The sequence below is a fragment of the Dipodomys merriami genome, unplaced genomic scaffold (assembly GCF_024711535.1).
Source record: "Dipodomys merriami isolate MVZ:Mamm:240054 unplaced genomic scaffold, mDipMer1.0.p SCAF_181, whole genome shotgun sequence".
Taxonomy (NCBI): domain Eukaryota; kingdom Metazoa; phylum Chordata; class Mammalia; order Rodentia; family Heteromyidae; genus Dipodomys; species Dipodomys merriami.
In genome coordinates, this window is record NW_027203171.1 from 1,180,103 (window position 1) to 1,201,626 (window position 21,524).

Here is a 21,524-nt window from a genome sequence, read left to right on the forward strand (position 1 = left end):
TTTTTTGTGGGGCTATTACAAATGGAGTTTCTTTCCTAATTTCAGCCACACTTTTCTCATTGTTGGCATATAGAAAAGCCATTGATTTTGGGGGGTTAATTTTATAACCTGCTACTTTGCCAAAGTTTTGAATCAGCTTGAGTAATTTGGGAGTGGAGTCTATGGGATTCTTTAAATGCAAGATCATGTCATCTGCAAAGAGGGAGAGTTTTATTTCTTCTTTCCCTATTTGGATCCCCTTTATGTCTGCATCTTGTCTTATTGCTGTAGCTAGGCATTCTAATACTAGATTGAATAGAAGTGGAGAGAGCCGCAACAGGGAAATCTGTGATGTTCCTATCTCCAATCAACCAGGAAAGAGCTGGAAGTGGCTCTAGTGATAGAGCTCTAGCCTTGAGAATAAATGATAAGAGATAGCACCTGGCCCTGAGTTAAATCTCAGTACTATCAAAAAAGAAAAGAAAAGAAAGGGAGGGAGGGACTGGAAAAAGAAGGAGAGTGGGAAAGGAGGGAGGGAGAAAAAAGAGAGAGAGAGGAGCTTTGATGTGTTTGAATGATATGTGACCTAATGATGCATGATAGGAAAGTAGCTCTGAGCAAGGAAGGGAGGGAAGGGGAAGGGGTGTAATAAAAGAGTTTTGCTGTATTTGAACCATGTAAATGACCTAATAATGACCTGTTCGAGGGCCCTTGAAATGGGACAGGAAAAGCAAATGCTTTGTTCAATGCAGCAGTTTCAGAGCTGATAAGCAGCTAGCTGGACCCAAAGCTATTCTATGAAGTCATAAAAGGACTATAGGCCAGGTGTTTGGTGGCTCATGCCTGTAATCCTTCCTATTCTGAAGGCTGAGATCTAAGGAACAAAGCCAGCTTGCACAGGAAAGTACTTAAGACTCTTATCTCCAATAAATTGCTCAGAAAAAATCCAGGAGTTGTGCTATGGCTCAAGTGGCAGAGCACTAGCCTTGAGCCTGACGAAGCTTAGGGACAGGGCCCAGGTCCTGATTTCAAGCCCCAGGACCAGAAAAAAAAGACTATACACAGTGGCAACCTTTCTCAAAGGGAGGCAATAACAGCCTAAAAAACCTTGCCTGGGAACAGGGGATAGAATTACAGGTGGGTCCAATGGGTATGTTTCTAGAAAATTCTGACACGTGATAAACCCAAAGTAAGAGCCATTGCTATTTCAAGAGGGAAATATGCAAGGTACCATAAACATCAAGAAGTTCTCATAGAAGTTTGTTAACTTTAGACTTAAAGCTACAAGCCCAGTTCTAGCCACGTGAATATTGACAGCCTAGAACACTGACTTTTCTTGCCTGCTGTTTCCTTCATAGGCACAGAGGCCCAATTATGTCACCGCCTTCAGTCCAGCAACAGACAATGGCCACCACTAGAGCTGCAGCAGATCCTTATCTTACTGTGTCACTGCCTGGAGAACTCAAGGAATGAAATCCACAGACAGCAAGGAGTGAGTGTTAAAAGTATTCAGTTTATGCATGTGAGAAGAGAAAATGTTCTTGCTGGGTGAGAGGGGTCATGATAGGGGTTTGCCAACTAACTGGTGTGTTTTTTCTTTTAATCTGTTTAGATGTCAGTTAACTTTTATGCTAATGAGATGCTTGGAAGGTGACTTGCTCATTGGTCACGACCCGTGATATTTTTAATTGATCATTCCGTTTTAGCTATTGGGCATGGAATTTCCTGAAGACATTTAGGACTATCCTACCTTCATTTTATCCAACCTATATGGGTCAAAAGGAAGTTAGAATGCTTGGGAAGTTTTCTCAGATCATCTACTCTCTCTCTCTCTCTCTCTCTCTCTCTCTCTCTCTCTCTCTCTCTCTCTCTCTCTCTCTCTCTCTCTCTCTCTCTCTCTCTCTCTCCTTTTTATTTATTTATTTTTTTGTTGGTTGTGGGGCCTAACTCTGGGCCTGGGTGCTGTCCCTCAGATCTTCACCTCAAGGGTAGCTCACTACCACTTGAGCCACAGTGCCACTTCTGGCATTTTCTGCTTATGGGTATTGAGGAATCGAACCCAGGGTCTCTTGCATGCAAGGCAAGCACTTTACCACTGAGCCACATTCCCAGTCCTATTTTTCTATTTTTTTAAGGGAAATCTTTCAGGCTTATTCCTGATTTCTTCTGCCTGACTAATCTACCTATTCCAAGACTTCTTTTGTTTTTCCTTTTTCTTTTTGTTTTTTTTTTGTCAGTCCTGGGGCTAGAACTCAGGGCCTCAGAGTTGTCCTTGAGTTCTTTTGCTCCAGATGAGTCCTCTACCACTTAGAGAAAAGCACCACTTCCAGTTTTCTGGTGGTTAAATGGAGATAAGAGTCTCACTGAACTGAGCTGGCTTCGAGCATTGATCCTTAGATCTCAATTTCCTGAGTAGTTAGGATTACAGCCATACCAGCTCCCAATACTACAGTTCTTTACATCCACAGCACTTGTGTGAGTGTAACATACTACATACACTACAGTCTTTGGCTTTCTATTCCTGGGCATAAGGCCTGCTAATGGATTTACTACCTGTGGCAATAGCTTCAAACTGCCTATGGTAGACTTTTGTGATTGAATGTTAAGCCCATTTCTCACAAATCCATTTTATTCCCTTCTTTATTCAAATGTGTAAGCAGCACTAAGATTTTATTTTCTCACATGTTGCTCATCCAGTACGGGATTTGTAGGTGCCTCCTCTAGTCACCTTCTCCTTTCCCCAGTACATCTGAACGTCACTCCAGCAAGCTATAAGGTCTGGAAGGAGCAGCTGGCTGCTCCTTTATATTTGGGCTATGTGAATTACAATGATCCCATCTCTGATCAATCAATTCCAGGTGAGGCCAAATGTGGAAGAAAGATCCTTACTCCTGATTTATTTATTTATCTATCTTTAAGTAGTTGTACAAAGAGGTTTCAATGCAACACATCAGTTTAGGAGCACAGGGCATCTTTTAAAAAAAATTGGTTTTTGGGTTTGAACTCAAAGCCTAGTCGCTGTCCCTGAGCTTCTTTGCTCAAGGCTAGCCCTCTGCCACTTTGAGCCACAGCTCCCCTGCTGGTTTTCTTGTAGTTATTTGTAGAAAATCTCATGGAATTTCCTACCCAGGCCAGTCTGGAACCTTTATCTTCAAATCTCAGCCTCCTGAGTAGCTAGCATTATGGGCAACAGCCACAAGCTATCACCTGTACACTGCACCTTGATCCACGCCATTCCTTCCATCATTCTTCCCTTCTCTCCCAACCCCACCCAGGTTACATAGTTCCATTTTCACAGTGTACATTGAATATGATGATTGCATTCCCCCACCCTTCCTCCCTCCATCCCTCCACATCCTACCACCTCACCTTCCTGCCCCCCACCTCAAGTTCTAGCTTCCTGTTATCCATTTTGTTAGACTCTGTTAATTGTTCAAAGAATTCTCTCCTGCATATACCACATATTTCAGTTAATGGTATACCATATACTTTCGTTAATACATTTGTAGTATGTATCTATGTATGTGTGTATGTACATATATATATATATATATATATATATATATATATATATATATATGCACATGACCCAGTGTGTGCTTATATATATTTATAAATTAGGTCTGTTTTCCATTTATTAGAAACAACATGTGTTCTTTTTTCTTTCTGGACCTGAGTTACTTCCTTTAACATAACTTTTTAGCCAGACACCAGTGGCTCACACCTGTAACCCTAGCTACTTAGGGGGCTGTGATCTGAGGATCATGGTCCAAAGCCAGCCTAGGCAGATGAGACTCTTATCTCCAATGAACCACCAGAAAACTGGAAATGTCACTATGGCTCAAAGGCTAGCCTTGAGCAGAAAAATCTCAAGGACAGCATTCAGGCCCCAAGTTCAAGCCCCTCAAACCAACAGAAACAAAAACAACTATATTTTTCCCCAGGCCCATTCATTTCTAGAGAGCTTCCTTTTCTCCCTGTATAGGCATTTGCAATTGCTGGCTACAGAAAAAGATATTTTAACTGAAAAAAGTCTGTTACCACACAGGGCTAAGGGGAGAGATGAGATGATATAGACAGATCCCTGATGATATTATTAAAATGCAGAATCCTGCTAGCCTTGAAATTCACTTAAATGCTATACTTGCCAGTTCTATGAGCCCATAAATCCCCTTATTGTTTAAATCAATTTGAACTGTTCTTTTTTCTTTTTTTGGGGGGTGGTCTGGTCGTGGGGCCTGAACTCTGGGCCTGGGCGCTGTCCCTCAGCTCTTCAGCTCAAGGCTAGCACTCTACCACTTGAGCCACAGCGCCACATCCTGCTTTTTTTCTTTTTGCTTATGTGGTGCTGAGGAATCGAACCCAGGGCCTCATGCATGCAAGGCAAGCGCTCTACCACTGAGCCACCCTCTCAGCCCCCTTTTTTCTTATTTGTAGCTCTAATGCATGCCATCCTATTGACCATTGCATTAAGGATAGCAAGTTGACATGTTCAAAAGTCTTAAAACTGTATTATGGGGGCTGGGAAGGTGGCTCAGTGGTAGAGCCCTTGCCTTGCATGCCTGAGGCCCTGGGTTCAATTCCTCAGCACCACATAAGCAAAAAGAAAAAAGCCGGAAGTGGCGCTGTGTCTCAAGTGGTAGGTCGCTAGCCTTGAGCTGAAGAGCTGAGGGACAGTGCCCAGGCCCAGAGTTCAGGCCCCATGACTGGACCCCCCCCCCAAAAAATGTGTGTATTACCCTTCAAGTCAGCAATTCCTCATCTCAGAATTTATCCTAGGTAAATAGTTGAGTGGCTATAAATATATTTACATGCACAAGCCCATACATAATGTTTCTCAGAACAGTGAAATGCTGAAAGTGATGTAAATTGAAATATAAGGACGGTGCCAAATGCTATCCAGCTCATGGATTATGATAAATGAAATAACTACACATAGTTGACATTGAAAGCTAGACCTTGCTGATTAACCAGTTTTGATAATCTAATCTTATTTTAAAATATAGAACAACAATGATGTATTAAAAAAAACCTTTCAAGTATCAAGGTCTTTGCTACAGAGCTCTCATCCCTGTCTATATATTAATTATCTAGGAAAACCATTTAAAAATAGGCTCTCCAGGGATATGCATTTGAGTGGTTCAAGTGTACAGTGAAGAGTAAAAGTTATTCTTTTTTTTAAAGCAGTAACTAGGCTTGAATTTGCTGCTTATAGGTGCTCTACTATATGAAACATCCCTCCAGCCTTGCTTTTTATTGGTTATTTTGGTGATAGATTTTTGCAGACATTTTTACCCAGGCATGCCTCAAACTACAATCTTCTCACTCTTAGTCTCTTGAATAGCAAGGATTACAGACACAAGCCACTAGCCCCCACCTAAATACTTCTTTAATCCTCAGGACAAAGCTCCTAAAATTACTAGTGTCACCTGCCTTGTGTTGATGATCAGATCTCAGATAACTTGTTAGTGGCTTGTGATGCAGAAGGGTCTAGACTGTATGCAGGGAAATTTGATTTTAAAAGCCATCATGTTGACAGTAACATTGAATTGTCTTTTAGTGCATGAGGATCAACATGAGAGGAATTCTGGAGCAAAGAAAAAAGACTGATGCCAGGTACCAGTGGTTCATGACTGAAATCTTAGCTACTCAGGAGGCTGAGATGTGAAGATTGCAGTTCAAAACAGAAAAGTTAGAAAAGTTCAAAGCAGAAAAGTCCATGAGACTCTGATCTCCAATAAACTACTTAGAAATTGCCAGAAATGGTTCTGAAACTCAAGAGTTAGAGCAGGACCTTTCATCAGAAAAAGCTTTATTTATTCAAGGATGTGGGCTGAATGTTGAGCTAGCCAGCAAGAATTAGATTGGCTACAGAAGGAAAGCAAGGTAGTTCAGAAGCATGGATGGTAGGAGGATCAACTAGCTTCTAAGTATAGATACATTTAGAACTCGTGTTGTTTACTGGTCATCATATGGAAAACTCTAGAAAGTGTCAGACAGAAGGTGGCACGCTGTTTTTGTTTGAAACTGTGAAAAGCCTCAGAAGGAGATGGACTACGTGTGTGTGTGTGTGTGTGTGTGTATGTGTGTGTGTGTGTGTGTGTGTGCGTGCATGCGCGAGCGCATGTGTGCATATGTGAACAGACCTAGGGTTTGAACTCTGGGCCTAGATGCAGTGTCTGAGCTTTTTTTTTTTGTTCAAGGCTGGCACTCTACCACTTAAGCCACGGCTCCATTTCTGCCTTTTTTTCTTGGTAGTTAATTGGAGATGAGAATCTCAGAGGCTCTCCTGCTTGGGGTGACTTTGAACCACAATCCTACCACTACTCAGCCTATTGAGTAGCTATGGTGACATTTGTGAGCCGCTAGCAGCTGGCAAAGAATTGTTTTGAATAGTCTAGAACTTTGGTTGGGAGAAGGGCAATGGTGGTAATTATTGGCTGTAAATACTTGGAGAACTAAGATATGAAAATAGAATAGATATTTTTATGTGCAGCACAGAAGGTAAACCCAGAGCCAGTGCAAAACTGGGAACTGGTGGCTCACACCTATAATCCCAGCTACTCAAGAGGCTGAGATCTGAAGAGAGTGTTTTGTAGCCAGCCCAGGTAGGAAAGTCTGTGAGACTCATATCCAGTTAACCTACAGAAAGCTAGAAGTAGAGCAGTGGCACAAGTGGTTAAGAAAAAATTTAAAAAAATTAAAGCTAAGGGACAGTGTCCAGGCCCTGAGTTCCAGCATAATTCCAGTATGCATGTGTATGTGTGGTGTGTATGTGTGTGTGTGTATGTGTGTGCACACACACATGCATATAGACACTTTTTTAAAAAAAAATGTTCATTGCAAGGATCAAGAAACAGCTTTTAGCTTAATTTAGGTTGGTCCCAAATAGAACACATACACTTGTATAGAAGGATGTTGTCCAGTCCTGGGAATGTTCATATTATTCTGTTTTATAGGGTAGAATGCTTTCTAAGTGGATTGTCTAATTTGATCTCCCTAGGGGGGAAAATACATTTAGCCCCATTTCGTGGATGAGTGTCCAGACCTCAGGATTCCTACCTTCTCTGCCCTCAACGAAGCAGTGGTGTAGGGGTCACAGTCCCACACACACACCTTTTCCTGGTTTTTCATTCATCTTGTTGCTACAGAGTTGGGGGATGGGTAGATTCCAGGTTCTTTCTGAGTTTTCTCTTTTCTGAGAGTCCGGGGTATAGCATCTGTGCTTTTCTCTTCTAGGGTCTACACATGTGCGATTGCAGTGACTGACCACCTGCTACCTGCTTAGTCTTAGCTGGCTAATGTAAGTTTTTGAAGGGCCAATTAATTATACAGTGTGGATACCTGGAAAATTTCAACTTTGTATTTCCTTCCAGTCTACTGGAATCTTCTCTTTCTCCTTCTACTCTTCCTTCTTTTGTACCAATCCTGTGGCTTAAACTTAGGGGCATGTTCCTTTTCTCAAGCTTTTTGGGGCAAGGCTAGTGCTCTATCACTTGAGCTCCACTTCTGGCTTTTTTTATTTAGTCATTTATTGGAGATAAGAGTCTCATAGGCTTTCTTGTTCACGCTGGTTTTGAACCTTGATCCTTAGATCTTAGCTCCTGAGTAGCTAGGATTATAGGAGCCACTGGTGCCTGGTTTTAGTATTCTCTTTATACCCAGTTGTAGTCTGTCTCTCAAGGTGCAGCTCAAATCTCATCACCCCTAGAACCTTCCTAGGGAATGAAGTTTGGGGTTCTTTGAACATCTGTAGTATGTCTGCTGTGTCCTGTTTTCTTAAGTCATGGAAATTCTGCTCTCCATGCTTCACATATGTCACCCATAGCTTCTTGCTTGTGCTGTGGAATCCTCTCTGGTGTATTTTCTTCTCCTTTTTTGGGGAACTGAGCACCACCCATGGCAAAGCTGGAGTTGACCCAAGAATGGTAAGCAACTACTTGATGATTTTTGGTTTATCTCCATGGAGTTTTGATATTCTTATTAATAACATCTTACAATATGCCCCAAAACATTATAGAATTTCTACTCCAGCACTCACCCATCTTGTGTTTGTTTTGTGTCTCTGCTACTTTCTATAAATTGATTTTTTTTTTTTTTGGTCAGTCATGGGGTTTGAACTCAGGGCCTGGGTCATGACCCTGAGCTTTTTTGCTCAAGGGTAGCAATGTACCACTTTGAGTCATAGTTCCACTTCCAGGTTTCTGGTGATTCATTAAGAGGTAAGAGTCTCATGGATTTTCCTGCTCAGGGTGGCTTTGAACTGTGATCCTCAGATCTCAGTCTCCTGAGTAGCTAGGATTACAGGCATGAGCCATCAGTGGCTGGCTTTCAAATGTAATCTTGGCAAAAGATGTATCACCCCTTTAAGCCTAATTGGTAACATAGGGACCAGACAGTGCCTACCTACCTCTGGGGGCTGTTGTGAAGGTAAAGGAGGGTTAGGTTAGCGCTTGGCATGCAACATGAATAAGTAATGGATTCTGGAAGATTCTGTAAGTGCTGCTGATAGTCTCCTTATCACAGCATCTGTCAGATACAATGACCTGAATTTGCTCAAATGATTTGGGGCTCTGACACACAGGATCCGTAGTTGTAAATCAAGAGAGCTTTATTAGGTACATATGTGTACATTCATATGCTTTACTTATTTATTTATATCTTGCCTTGTCCTGAAAAGGATTTAAGGCAGCTCATTAAAATGCAAAGCTTAGAGAGCACCACAAAATAAATGGGAAAAAACAAGGCAAGAAAAAAGTCAGAAAGGAGATCAGGAAAATTTATAGATGATGGTAGTGTGTAAAATATTTGCAGTGAAATATTTTACTGTTCATGGACGTGGGCTATAAGTCTTTGTTTCCAAGGAGCATAGAGTAAAACAAGGTCAGTTATTCCCCAATTTGTAGCACACAAGGAGATCAAAACAAACTCCTGATAAACAGGGTGAGGAAGCCAGGCCTTGGTGACTCACACCTGTAATACTAACTAATGAGGAGGCTGGGATATGAGGATCAGAGTTCAAAACTAGCCCCATCAAGAAAGTTCATGAGAGTCTTATCTCCAATGAATCACCAGAAAATCATAAAGGAAGCTGTGGGTCAACTGGAAGAGCACTAGCCTTGAGCAAAAGGAGCTCAAGGATAGCACCTGGGCCCTGAGTTCAAGCCCCATGTCTGACAAAAAAATGGTGAAGATTCCTTGTAGTGAAATGAGAAGGCATTTTCCTATGGCTCAGAAGAGAAACTATGCATTGCAATGGACAATTGTCTAGAAACCCTTTCCTTCAAGGTGAGGTGAGGAGATGCTAATCATTCCTCCTTAAACTATAGGGTGACTGGCTTTAAACCATAAAAGAACTCGTGCTATGGCCTAGGGTGTCTTGTCCTCCTCTGAGGAAATCTAGGCGCCATGATGTAAGGATGCTCAAGCAGTTCTGCAGAGAGGCCCTGGAGCTGAGTGATTGAGGCCTCCTGCCAACAGCCACATCAATGTGTGTGTGTATATGTGTGTGTGTATGTGTGTGTGTGTGTGTGTGTGTGTTGTATGGTCCTGTGCACACACACTTGGAGTGGAGTTTGAATTCAGGCCTTTAGGCTCTTGCTTAGTTTTGTCACACAAGACTATTGCTTTACTACTTAATCCATACCACCACTTTTGGTGGTTATTTGAAGATAAGAGTCTCATGGACTGCCCAGGCTGGCTTCCATTCAGGATCCTCAGATCTTAGCCTCCTGAGGAGCTAGGATTACAACATGAGTCACCAGTGCTTGGCATACACATCTTCTCTCTTCTCCTCAATTCTCTTCTCTTTTAACTCCTTTCCCTTCTTCTTTTCCTTCTCTTCCCTTCCTTTCTATCTTCTTTTTTTTCCTTTTCTTTATTTTCTTTTTAATTTGTGCCAGCACTCCCACTGGAAATGAGGGCCTGCACACTCACTGGAATTTACATTTCTCACAGTCGGCACTCTACCACTTGAACCACACCTCCACTTCTGGTGGTTATTTGAAGTTGGCTCACACCTATCATTCTAGCAACTCAGGAAGCTGAGATCTGAGGTTTGCAGTTCAAAGTCAGCCTGGGAAGGAAAAGCTGTGAGACTCTTATCTCCAATTAACCACCCAAAACTGGAAGTAGAGCTGTGGCCCAAACTGGTAGAGTGCTAGCCTTGAGTGAAAGAGTTCAGGGAGAGTGCCTAGGCCCTGAGTTCAAGCCCCAGGACTGGTAACAACAACAACAAAAAGCCCGTCAGGATAGAAGTTTCTTTGTACAACGACTTAAAGATCATTTTTAAAAAATAAATAATGTCATCAAGAAGGTTTGCTTCTCCATTCTCTGTTCCCCTCTATTGGCATTATCAGATCTCCCGATGTGGCACAGAGGAAGTCACTGCAGTGAAGGCTTATTCTCTGCTGTTATGGCCTGTCAGTGAAAGAGAATCACTTCACAATGCTAATCCCCATTCTTGTTGCTTGGAAAATCTACATATCATATGGCAATAACTGCTGAAATTCTGACTGGCTGAGCATGGATCAGGTAACCATTCTAGAAACTGAAGTTAGGTTGGGTTGCTGGTGGCTCACACCGGTAATCCTAGCTAATCAGGACGCTGAGATCTGAAAACTGACAGGAAAGTCTGTAACAATTTTATCTCTCATTAACCAGCAAAAAGCCATATGTGGAGCTTTGGCTCAAGGTCTAGAGTATCAGCCTTAAGTGGAAAAAGCTCAGGAGAAGTGCCCCAGTCCTGAGTCAAGCCCCAGGAACAGGACACACATTCATACACACACACACACACACACACACACACACACACACACACACACACTCATTCACAGACACTCACCCACACACACTCATATACACACAAGTAATATAAAAAAGAAACAGGAGATGGTCTAGAAGGAGTAATGAATTCGTGCCCACATAAAGCACTCTTATAAAGGAACTAGCTTGAAGAATGACACAGAATCATAAAAGCAATATGTTCCTTCACTGGGTGGCTAGATATTTATGCACACACACACACACAGACACACACACACACACACACACAAACACACACATCTGGTAGTTTAAAAAACTCTCTCTGATTCTCCATTAGTTGGGGGAAGATGACTGTATGGGGAGTGATAAGTTATGCAGATAATATTTCTATATGCCCACAGGAGCCTCTGCTCCCAAGGGCAAGTGCCTTGTGAAAGCCACGGCAGGGCCAGGAAGGGAGCAGGAAGGGAGAAGAATGAAATCTGGCAGGTGTTGCTTGCATCTGGAAGTAAGGCTGAATGAGCCAAAGATGTTCCCCCCAGGCTGTTCCTACATGACCAAAGTGGCATGGACATTGGCATTGACATTTGTGGGCAGAGTGTGGACTTGATGGAAATTTATGTTGCTCTCTGAAGCTTAGCAGCCACAGCTGCATGGAGAGAAGAATTGCTCAGTGTAGTCAGAAGGTTACAGTGCCTAGGATAGAGCTCTGAGCCACAATCAGGAGGTCTGTGCTGTGTGGGGGCGGGGGTGGGGATGAAGGATGGTAATCATCTCAGAAGGACCACTCGGAACACTGTCTGTGTATATAGGGGATGGGAAGGTGTGATTTGATGGTGTTCGGTAGCAGTTGCTTGCTTCTCAGGGGCTAGCCATGAAGAATGGAAAGAGAGAGAGAGAGAGAGAGAGAGAGAGAGAGAGAGAGAGAGAGAGTCAGAGACAGAGACAGAGACAGAGACAGAGACAGAGACAGAGAGACAGAGAGACAGAGAGACAGAGAGCATGGAACATGACTTTCATCAACCAGGCAGATTCTGACCCTGCTAATAGAGACTGCAGTGACTTTACCCATGCTATTGACTATATAGGAATAGAGCTAGAAAGAGAGATAATTTGATTAGGTCGTATCATTTTGTGTGTGTGAGGCCCAATTATATGATAAGGCTTATATAAAAAGATAATATAGCAAGGCCAGGATTTGCATTCAATGTTATGACTTTGCCTGCCTGCCTGTCTTCCTGGCTGCCTTTCTTTTTTTTTTTTTTTTTTTACTTTTTGTCTTTCCTTTCTCTTCCTCCCTTTCTTTCTCTTCTTTCTTTTTTCTTTCTCTTTCTCCATTTCTTTCTCCTTATTTTCCTTCCTTCTCCCTCCCTTCCTCCTTCCCTCCTTCTTTCTTCTCTCTCTGTCTTCCTTCCTTCCTTCTTTCCTTCCTTCCTTCCTTCCTTCCTTCCTTCCTACCTTCCTTCTTCCAATCTTTCTACCTTCCTACCTTTATTCCTTTCTTTCCTTTTTTTCTGTGCTAATACTGGGGCTTGAGCTCAGGGCTTCGTCTTCTTGCTTGGCTTTTTCTTTCTAAGCTAGTGCTCAACCACTTGAGTCTCACCTCCACTTCCAGCTTTTCTGCTGGTTAATTAGAGATAAATATCTCAAGGATTTGGCTGCCTAGACTGGCTCCAAACCCTGATTCTCATATTATCAGCATTCTGAATAGCTAGGATTACAGGAATAAACCACTAACCTATTTTGCTTTAGAAATAATTTGCCAGCTGGGCATAGTAATCTAACAGTTATAACTTTGAAGCCAACCCTGGCAAAAGTCCATGAGATTTTTTTTATCTCCAATTCACCACCAAATAGCCAGAATGGAACTGTTCAAGTGGTAGAACATTAGCTTGAGTGAAAAGCTAAGGGACAGCAACTAGGTGTTGAGTTCAAGCCCCAGGACCAGAACAACAACAAAAGATGAGATGAGATAATATGCATGATGTCCTCCAGCAAGGAGTCAGGAGGCTCTAGCAAGGAGGCTAAAGAGTGGAGGTCACCTGCTGATAGAGAGGCCCTGGAGACCCCTTACAAAGCCCTCAGCCTAGGAATCAGAGATGGCTCCGTGGGGACTGAGAGCCATCTTCTTCCTCATTAGATTATAGCCCACTTCAATGAACACCTTTATTCCAGTCTATCCGTCTCCCTGGCTTTGTGTGTGTGTGTGTGTGTGTGTGTGTGTGTGTGTGAGAGAGAGAGAGAGAGAGAGAGAGAGAGAGAGAGAGAGAGAGAGAGAGAGAGAGAGAGAGAGAGAGAGAGAGAGAGAGAGAGAGAGAGAGAGAGAGAGATAGCAGTGAAAAGTCTATTTCACAAAATGTAGGGCAAGCATGAAGAATACCTGACAGGAAGGCATTGTTCCTGCAGCCATTTCTGATCATGTAGGGCAGACATGACTAATCAGTGTCATCACCGATTCCCACCATCACATCTCTCCTTTGTACCAGGTAGGGCTTTGCAGCTCTGGTAGAATTGATTTATCTGTCCTAGCATAAGCTACAAAAGCATAACTGCAGCCTAGCTGCAGAAGCTTTAGCCTTGGAGATTTTGGAATGTCTTATCACTTCAACAACCATTTGCTCATTTAACACACATACACACACACACACACACACACACACACACACATTTAAAAAACTGTTATCTTTAGGTAGCTGAACAAAGCCAGACCTGGGTCATTAGTTGTTCATCCTGGCTTAGGTGGCCCTGCTGCCCTGCCCAGGGTCTTGTCTCTGAGCCTGCTACTCCTGCTATTTAGTCCATTTGCAATGGTTATTAGACATCTTCATGACAGAGGATGCTGTAGCTTGGCACATAATTCACAGATAAAGATGTAAACCTGAGCTGGGGGCTGGTAGCTCAGGCCTGTAATCCTATCTATTCAGGAGACTGAGATCTGAGGATCATGATTCAAAGTCAGCCCACACAGAAAAATCCCTGTGAGAATCTTCTCTCCAATTAACTACTCAAAAACCAGAAGTGGAGCTGTGGCTCAAAGAGGTAGAGCAGTAGCCTTGAGCAAAAGAGCTCAGGGACAACTCTCAGGCCCTGAGTTCAAGTCCCACAGCCATCAAAAAAATAAAACCAAAACAACAACAACATAACAACAAAAAACAGAATCAAATCTGAAAGCATAGGTCTCAGGTTGATATTGACAGGCTTAGAATAGCGAGAACCTTCATAGTGCGTTATTAAACAAGAATTCACTCCAAAACATTAGCCAACAGTAGCCATTGGCTTACTAAATGAGACATTCAAATTGCCCTCCCTCCCTCCTTCCCTCGCCTCCTTCCTTCCTTCCTTCTTTCCTAACTTCCTTCCTTTCTCTTTCTTTTTTGGTGCCAGTTCTAGGGCTTAAACTCAGGGCCTGAGCACTGTCCCTGAACATTTTTTATTATTATTATTATTATTTTAATTTAATTTAATTTTATTTGAGAACATACTGTACAGAGGGGCTACAATTACATGGGCAGGATAATGCATACATTTCTTACCAAGCATTGCAGCCTCCTCCTTTGTTTACCCTTCACCTCCCTTCCCCGCCTCCCCCCTATTTTTAATAAATTTTTTATTGTGAAGATACCATACAGAGGGGATAAAATTACTAGAGCAAGGTAATGAGTACATTTCTTACCAAGCATTGTTGCCTCCTCCTTTGTTTCCCCATACCATCCCTGCCCTCCCATCTTCGCTCCCTGCCCACCCCTTCTCCAGCCAAAGTTGTAAAGTTCATTTTTCAACATAAAATCTTGTACATCTAATTGTTGCAATGGGTCAGCCTTATACCTAATTAAACAATTTTTTTCCTTCCCCTCCTCAAATTATATCAATATCAAATACAGTGAAAACAAGGGTTATACTGTGGGGGATGGACATACAAAGCAACAAAGAAATCATCTTATAAATATGTTAGAAACAATAGCAAGAAAGCAAAACTACTTGAGTCACTATCTTGGGGTTCATTTTGCCTAACATCAACTTATCTGACCATTACTACTTCTCTCAGACATATACTAGTTATTGCAAATAAGGGAACCATGGAACCTATGTTTCTTTGGGCCTGGCTTACTTCATTTCATATAATTGTTTCCAAGTCTTCCCATTTCCTAACAAAAGGGGAGATGTCATTCTTTTTAGTGGAGGCATAGAATTTCATTGTGTATATACAACATTTTCTTGGTCCATTCATTTACTGAGGCGCATCTAGGTTGGTTCCATATTCATAGTTGTGCTGATAGCTTTAGTATGGTCTAGTTTGGGATCATTTGTATAAATGCACAGAAGTGTGATTGCTGGGTCATAGGGGAGCTCTATGTGGAGTCTTTTGAGGAACCTCCATACTACTTTCCAAAGTGGTTGAACAAGTTTACACTCCCACCAACAATGCAGTAGGGTACCCTTCTGTCCGCATCCCCTCCAGTTGAGCATTTCTTCATGTGTGTATTGGCCATCCTTCTTTCCTCTTCAGAGAAGTTTCTCTGTAAGTCTTTAGCCCACTGATTTATTGGGCAGTTGTTTCTTTGAGGATTTGTTGTTGGGGGATTTAATTTTTTGAGTTCCAGATATATTTTAGATATGAGACCCTTGTCAATTGTATGGCTAGTAAAGATCTTCTCCCAATCCGTGGTCTTTCTATTGATCTTGCTAGCTATGTCCTTTCCCAAACAGAAGCTCTGCAACTTCATGCAATCGCATTTGTACAACCTTTCTTTGATTTGTTGTGTTTCTGTGTCTCTATTAAGAAATTTTCTGCCTGTGCCAAGGAGACCTACGGTTTCTCCTATTCCGTCCTGTAATGTTTTCAGAGTGTCTTCTTTGACTTCGTGGTCTTTGATCCAGTTGGAGTTGATTCTGGTACAGTGTGATATAGAAGGATCTAGCTTTAGTTTTCTACTAGTTATTAACCAATTTTGCCAGCACCATTTACTGAGGAAGCTGTACTTCCATTCTATTATTTTAGCTCCCTTATCGAAGATTAGATGACTATAGGTCTGTGGGTTCATTTCTGGGTTTTCCATTCTATTCCATTGGTCCTTATGTCTGTTCTTGTGCCAGTACCAAGGTGTTTTGATTACTATGGCTTTGTAGTTGAGTTTGAAATTTGGTATTGTTATTCCTCCAGCACTGTTCTTTATTTTTATTCGGGGACTTTCTTTGTTCCACATGAATTTTTGGATTGCCTCTTCTATTTCCTTGAAGAATGAGGTTGGAATATTGATAGGTATCACATTGAATTTGTAGATAGCCTTGGGAAGTATTGCCATTTTCACAATGTTAATCCTTTCAATCCAGGCACATGGGAAGTTTTCCCACTTTCTTCGTTCTGTTTTGATTTCCTTTTTCAGGTTTAAATGTTTTCATCATAGAGATCCTTCAGTTCCCTGAAGACTTTTGCTCAAGGCTGGCACTCTACCACTGGTTCGAAATAAGGGTCTCATAGATTGTTCTTGTCCTTGCTCAGGTTGGCTTTGAACCATTATTCTCAGATCTTGGCCTCCTGAAGAGCTAGGATGACAGGAACTACCAGCCAGCCCTTTCTTTCATTTTTTCTTTTGTTCTCTTTTTTTTGATGATACTAGGTTTTGAACTATTGCTGATCAGGTATGAAGTGAGGTATTAATGTTGGGCAAATGCTTGAAAGGGTTACCAATAGTTTGGTGGGCATCTTGGGAGACTTCACAGGAAAGATGTTATCTATAAGGAAGGTTTATGTATTCAGATACGTGTGTGTGAATGTGGTGTGTGTGTGTGTGTGTGTGTGTGTGTGTGTGTGTGTGTGTGTGTGTGTGTGTGTGTGTGTGTGTGCGCATATGTGCTTGTCCTGGGGCTGGAACTTAGGGTCTGCATACTGTCCTTGATCATTTTTGCTCAAGACTAGCATTCTACCACTTTGACCCACAGCTCCACTTTTGGTTTTCTGATGGTTCATTGCAGATAAGAGTCTCACAGACTTTCCTACCTGGGTTGGCTTTGAACCATGATCCTCAGATCTCAGCCTCTTTAATAGCTAGGATTACAGGCATGAGCTTGTAATACTGGTACCTGGCACTATAAGATGTTCATGAGGTTAATAAAGGACATATGACGGATGGAACTAAAGCAGAGAATGATCTCTGAGGGGGGAAATTAGGTACCTGGTAGGTTCTCCAATTATATTTGTGGGAATGAACTGCACCCTGCCAGAATGGTAGCTCTAGATGGCCCCTTCTCCTCCTCCTGAAGCCAGACATTGACATGGATTTGTCTCCGTGTTTACAGACTTACATCTTGCAAAGCCCAGGAAAAGTACAGCCAGTCTTTTCACATTGTGCTAACATTTGAAGGGCAGGGAAGAAATAAACTTCTCCCACGAGGCCAATAATGATGACAATCAAGATTGTGGTTGGCGAATATGTTCCGTTTGCATTGTTGCACTATAAATTATCCTGCACCAGGCTCACGTGGCACAGTCTGTCTGTCTGTTTGTCTTTCTGTCTGTCTTTCTCTGGAGGAACAAGAATAGCAATGTAGAACTGCAGAGAACCTCAGATTTAGAAGGGCACCCACTGGGACCCAGATCCTTCTCTCACCAGAGGAGGGAAACTGAGGCTCTGGGAGCCAGCAACGTATGCCACTGACATAGAATCATGACACTCCAGTGATTGGAATGTAAGTCTTCGAATTCAGTTCTTTCCTTGTAATATTTTTTTTTTACTTCTGCCTTGCTTCTTTCACTATATTTGTTCTGAATGTTTTGGAATTGTCTCTTTTTTATTTTTTTGGTCAGTCATGGGGCTTGGACTCTGGGCCTGGGCGATGTCCCTAAGCTCAAGGCCATTGCTCTACTACTTGAGCCACAGTGCCTCTTTTGGTTTTCTGGTGGTTCAATAGAGATAAGAGTTTCATGGACTTTCCTTCCTGGGCTGGCTTTAAACTGCAATCCTCAGATCTCAGCCTCCTGAGTAGCTAGGATGACAGGCATGAGTCACCAGTGCCTGGCTGGAATTGTCTTTAAGTCATTGTATAATGGAGTTGTCATGTAACAAAGCAGTTGAGGAATTCAATATGTCTTGGTCCATGTTACTCCTTTCAAAATTCTCACCCATTCCTCTCCTCCCCTCATTCATTTTCATTTTGTAGGAAATACATAGGATTCTTGACTGTTTTCTACTCTTTTTTCTTCATTCATTTACTCATTTCTCCTTGACCCTACTCTACTCCTTTTGAGTAGCTGATTCCTGTTGTTTATTTTTATTTTGTTGAACTTTGCCTTTCTAAGGAATTACACAATATTTGAGATGACATTTGAGTTTACTGTATTTCAGTGAATGTATCTGCATATACCTGCACACCAACCAATGTATTTACTTATGAATGTATCAACTATCTAGCTTCCACTTAGAAAGGAAACACTTATCCTTTGTTTCTCTGGGTCCTTGTGATTCTTTTTTTTCCTGCCTCACTCATATTTGCTCATTTTCCTTTGATGTAAAGAATGTTTAATTTAGCTTTTTTGCTCAAAGCTAGTACTGTATCACTTTGAGACACAGCTCCACTTGCAACTTTTTTGATGGTTCATTGGAGATAAGAGGCTCATGGACTTTCCTGCCCAGGGTGGGCTATGAATTGCAATTTTCAGATCTCATCCTCCTGAGTAGCTAGAATTACAAGCGTGAGCCACCAGGGCATGGCCACAAGTAAAACTTTATTAGCCATGGAGCTGGTATTTACAAGACACTGGGGGTGAGGAAGACGCTAGCTAAACCAATCTAATGCAATGCTTACTGCAGGTCAGCTAGACTGGTAGTTTATCACATAGATTCAGATCTCAGCATCCTGAGTATCTAGGATTAGAGGTGTGAGTCACCAGCACCTGGCTCCTTCAGGAATTTCACTGCTTTCACTACCTTTTAGCTCAGACTTTTCCTTTCTGATTCCTTGATCCTGAAATCTTCCTGCTGGTATATTTATATCATTGCTCTAACAATATTGTTCTATAATTTTCCATGTTATGGTAACATAATCAGAAATTATGATATTAACTAAAACCTGTTATTATGTTAATGATTTATTGGTCTTTTCTTCAAATGTACAGTTCTCTAAGTTCAGAGCAAGTGCCATGTAGATCAACCTCGCTTGACACAGGCTCTGCCACATAATAGGAGATCAATAAATACATGCTGGATGAGTATCTTGCCCATGTAATTGTAACCCCTCTGTACAGTATGTTCACTAAAAGTAAAAATTAAAAAAAAAAAGAAATGCAGGCATTGGCCTTGGTGTTGGATGACCTACAATTGCTCCTTTCTGACTCAGTTTACCTCACTAAAGATCAGACTCCCCGTCCTTCCTGCCTCACAGATCTTGCTGTGAGGATCAAAACTGTTTCTATCATGAAGGTTTGAGAACTTTCAAAAAAAAGCTCAGTGTGAGTGCTCAAGGTGAGGAATTCTTATCTTGTTCCTGTGCTTACTTGGGCTGCCTGAGGGACTGCAATATTTCCTGATTCCTTGTCAGACTTCAGAGAAAGGGTCCCCCCCTCAAGCCCATCACCCCCACCTTGAAGAAACCAATTCAAGTTTGTTCCAGAGAAGTGTTGAGAAGGATCATTATGATGCTCTTCCTCCTCCTCCTCTCCCTCCCTGCCTGTCCTACTTTGGCAGGATTGTGTCACAATATCACCAGAGGATTGTGTCACAATATCACCAGTTCTGTCACAACTATCTGCTTTAATATCCACCACACTTTTAAGACCTTTTTAGCTCTCTAATTTCTTCTTCATCTCTTCCTGTCTTGGTTTATTGGGATAATATAAAGGTGAATTGCTGATAAAATTGTAGATTTGGTTAGAATTCTTAGGTCACTTCATTTATTAAATAATCATCAGTGAACACATAGTAATGCTGGGAAGAGAGGAAAGAAGACTAGTTTATATTATTTTAGGGATGGGCGTCTGCAAAGTGAAAAAGTGCTCCCATGGGCCACAGCCTTAACAGTTTTGCTGTTACTTATTCTCTTGTAAACTATAATCAAATACATATTAGTAATTACATTAATATATAACAATGTAATATATAATATGGAATAATTACATTTATTAGAGATTATATTTATATGATTATATTTGTTGTAGAATCCATTGCTGCATATTGTAGAAACAGTAAAGAAGGGCTGGCTAGAGCATCAACATGCTGAAGGCAATAGAAAGCAATATCAAGTACTTGCTACAGCAACATATACTGTATACTAAGATTGAAATGATGCAGAGATTAGCATGTCTCCTGTATAAGGATGACAAACAAATTGCTGAAGCATTCCATATTTTAAAATATTCCAAATGTATGGCTATATGGCAAGAAAAGGAATAATCAAATATGTAGAGCCAAACTCTCAATTTCTAGAAGTCTGGGACCACTTAGAATATAAAGAAATGCCTATATATACTTTAATATCTCCTAAGAGATTATTGTTTGTCTCCTTAGTCCATATGTAAGGAACTCATTTAGTATGCAGAGCAGTTTTGTAGTTGAAGGAGTTATTGTGAGATATTTAACAGAGCCTGAAGTAAACCTACTGAGGTGTAAAGGTAAGGAGAAGTGATACTATGTCTTAGGATAATAAAGATTTGTTATTGTTTCTGTATTGGTGGAGGTGACAATGGATGGGGTGGGAAAATTGGGTTTGAGGTCAGAGTGGAGGCAGAGATTTCTTTCCAGGAGACGGCAGTTGAACACCTGGCTGATGGTGGGGGTGATAAAGGCATAGGCTGAAAAAAATGAGCCACAGGAATATTGATGACTGTGGGAGCACTGAGGAAAGGGAAAAGCTGGAAATAACTTTTAGTTCTATACTTTAGAGCAGTGAGTCTTCCTTTGCCACATGAGTTTCAGGCATACAGAAAAGGAAAGAAATTACCATAGTATCGAATATGTTCTACAAAGATAAAAATAACAGTTAACATCAAACTACAGCAGCATTCATCATGTTCACAAATCCATTTTGTCTTCCTAGGTACCGAACTATATTTTCAGTCCTTTCTTGGAGCAAGGTAAAATAATATGGTTAATTTCTAGACAAAGGCACATAGGTGTAAATGGTATATGCTATTTCCAGCTCAATCCATAAAATCCTCTTCTTTTATTCCCCAGCATCTGTTCTGTGGCAAAGTTGGAAACTACATATTCCAAATGTTAAACTGCAAAGTGGAAGAATCTTGTCTCTGTAAGTCAACATTTAGATGAATGAGAGCTTTCCTGAATAGCTATGTAACCAACTGAACTATGACTTAAAGTACAAATTAATCTTTATTATTTTAACCATGATGAATACAGTGTGTGTTTAACCAGAATAGCCAGTGACACAAATACTTTGTATTAAGCAATTTTATGTTTAATGTAGCATCTGTTTAATGGATGGGCTAGCCCTAAAATCAAACTTCATTTACACTCTGCTTGGAATAACCCGTGATATCACGGGTTATTGTTCCAATAGAATTTTAGAATATTTTCCTGTTTACTCTCTTATTTTGCCATCTTAGTTGGTAAATTCTGGTGGTTAGATTTTAAACTAGAAAACTTCATGGTGTATTTTGTCTATTACTTTCTTATTTGAAAAAATCCTTTAACAGGTAAAAGAGGCTTGAAGTATAGAACTTATTTCACAATATCTTGTCTGATATACTACTGAGTGTGTTAACAAATATAGTTTAGAGCCTCTCTTATTTTTTCTTTATTTGACAGCCAGTAAATTTTCCGGTACTGTTA

At 41.2% G+C, this 21,524-nt stretch overlaps 1 long non-coding RNA gene and 1 other non-coding gene across 2 annotated transcripts; both read left to right on the top strand.

The window, feature by feature from the left end:
* Window positions 1–1,341: 1,341 nt before the first annotated feature.
* LOC138830046 (uncharacterized) lies at window positions 1,342–20,924 on the top strand. The gene is made up of 4 exons (XR_011372843.1): window positions 1,342–1,471; window positions 7,219–7,282; window positions 20,773–20,809; window positions 20,910–20,924. It is a non-coding gene; the product is annotated as an uncharacterized lncRNA (long non-coding RNA).
* On the top strand, window positions 19,978–20,087 carry LOC138830051 (U6 spliceosomal RNA). The gene has a single exon (XR_011372845.1). It is a non-coding gene; the product is annotated as a U6 spliceosomal RNA (small nuclear RNA).
* Window positions 20,925–21,524: the final 600 nt, after the last annotated feature.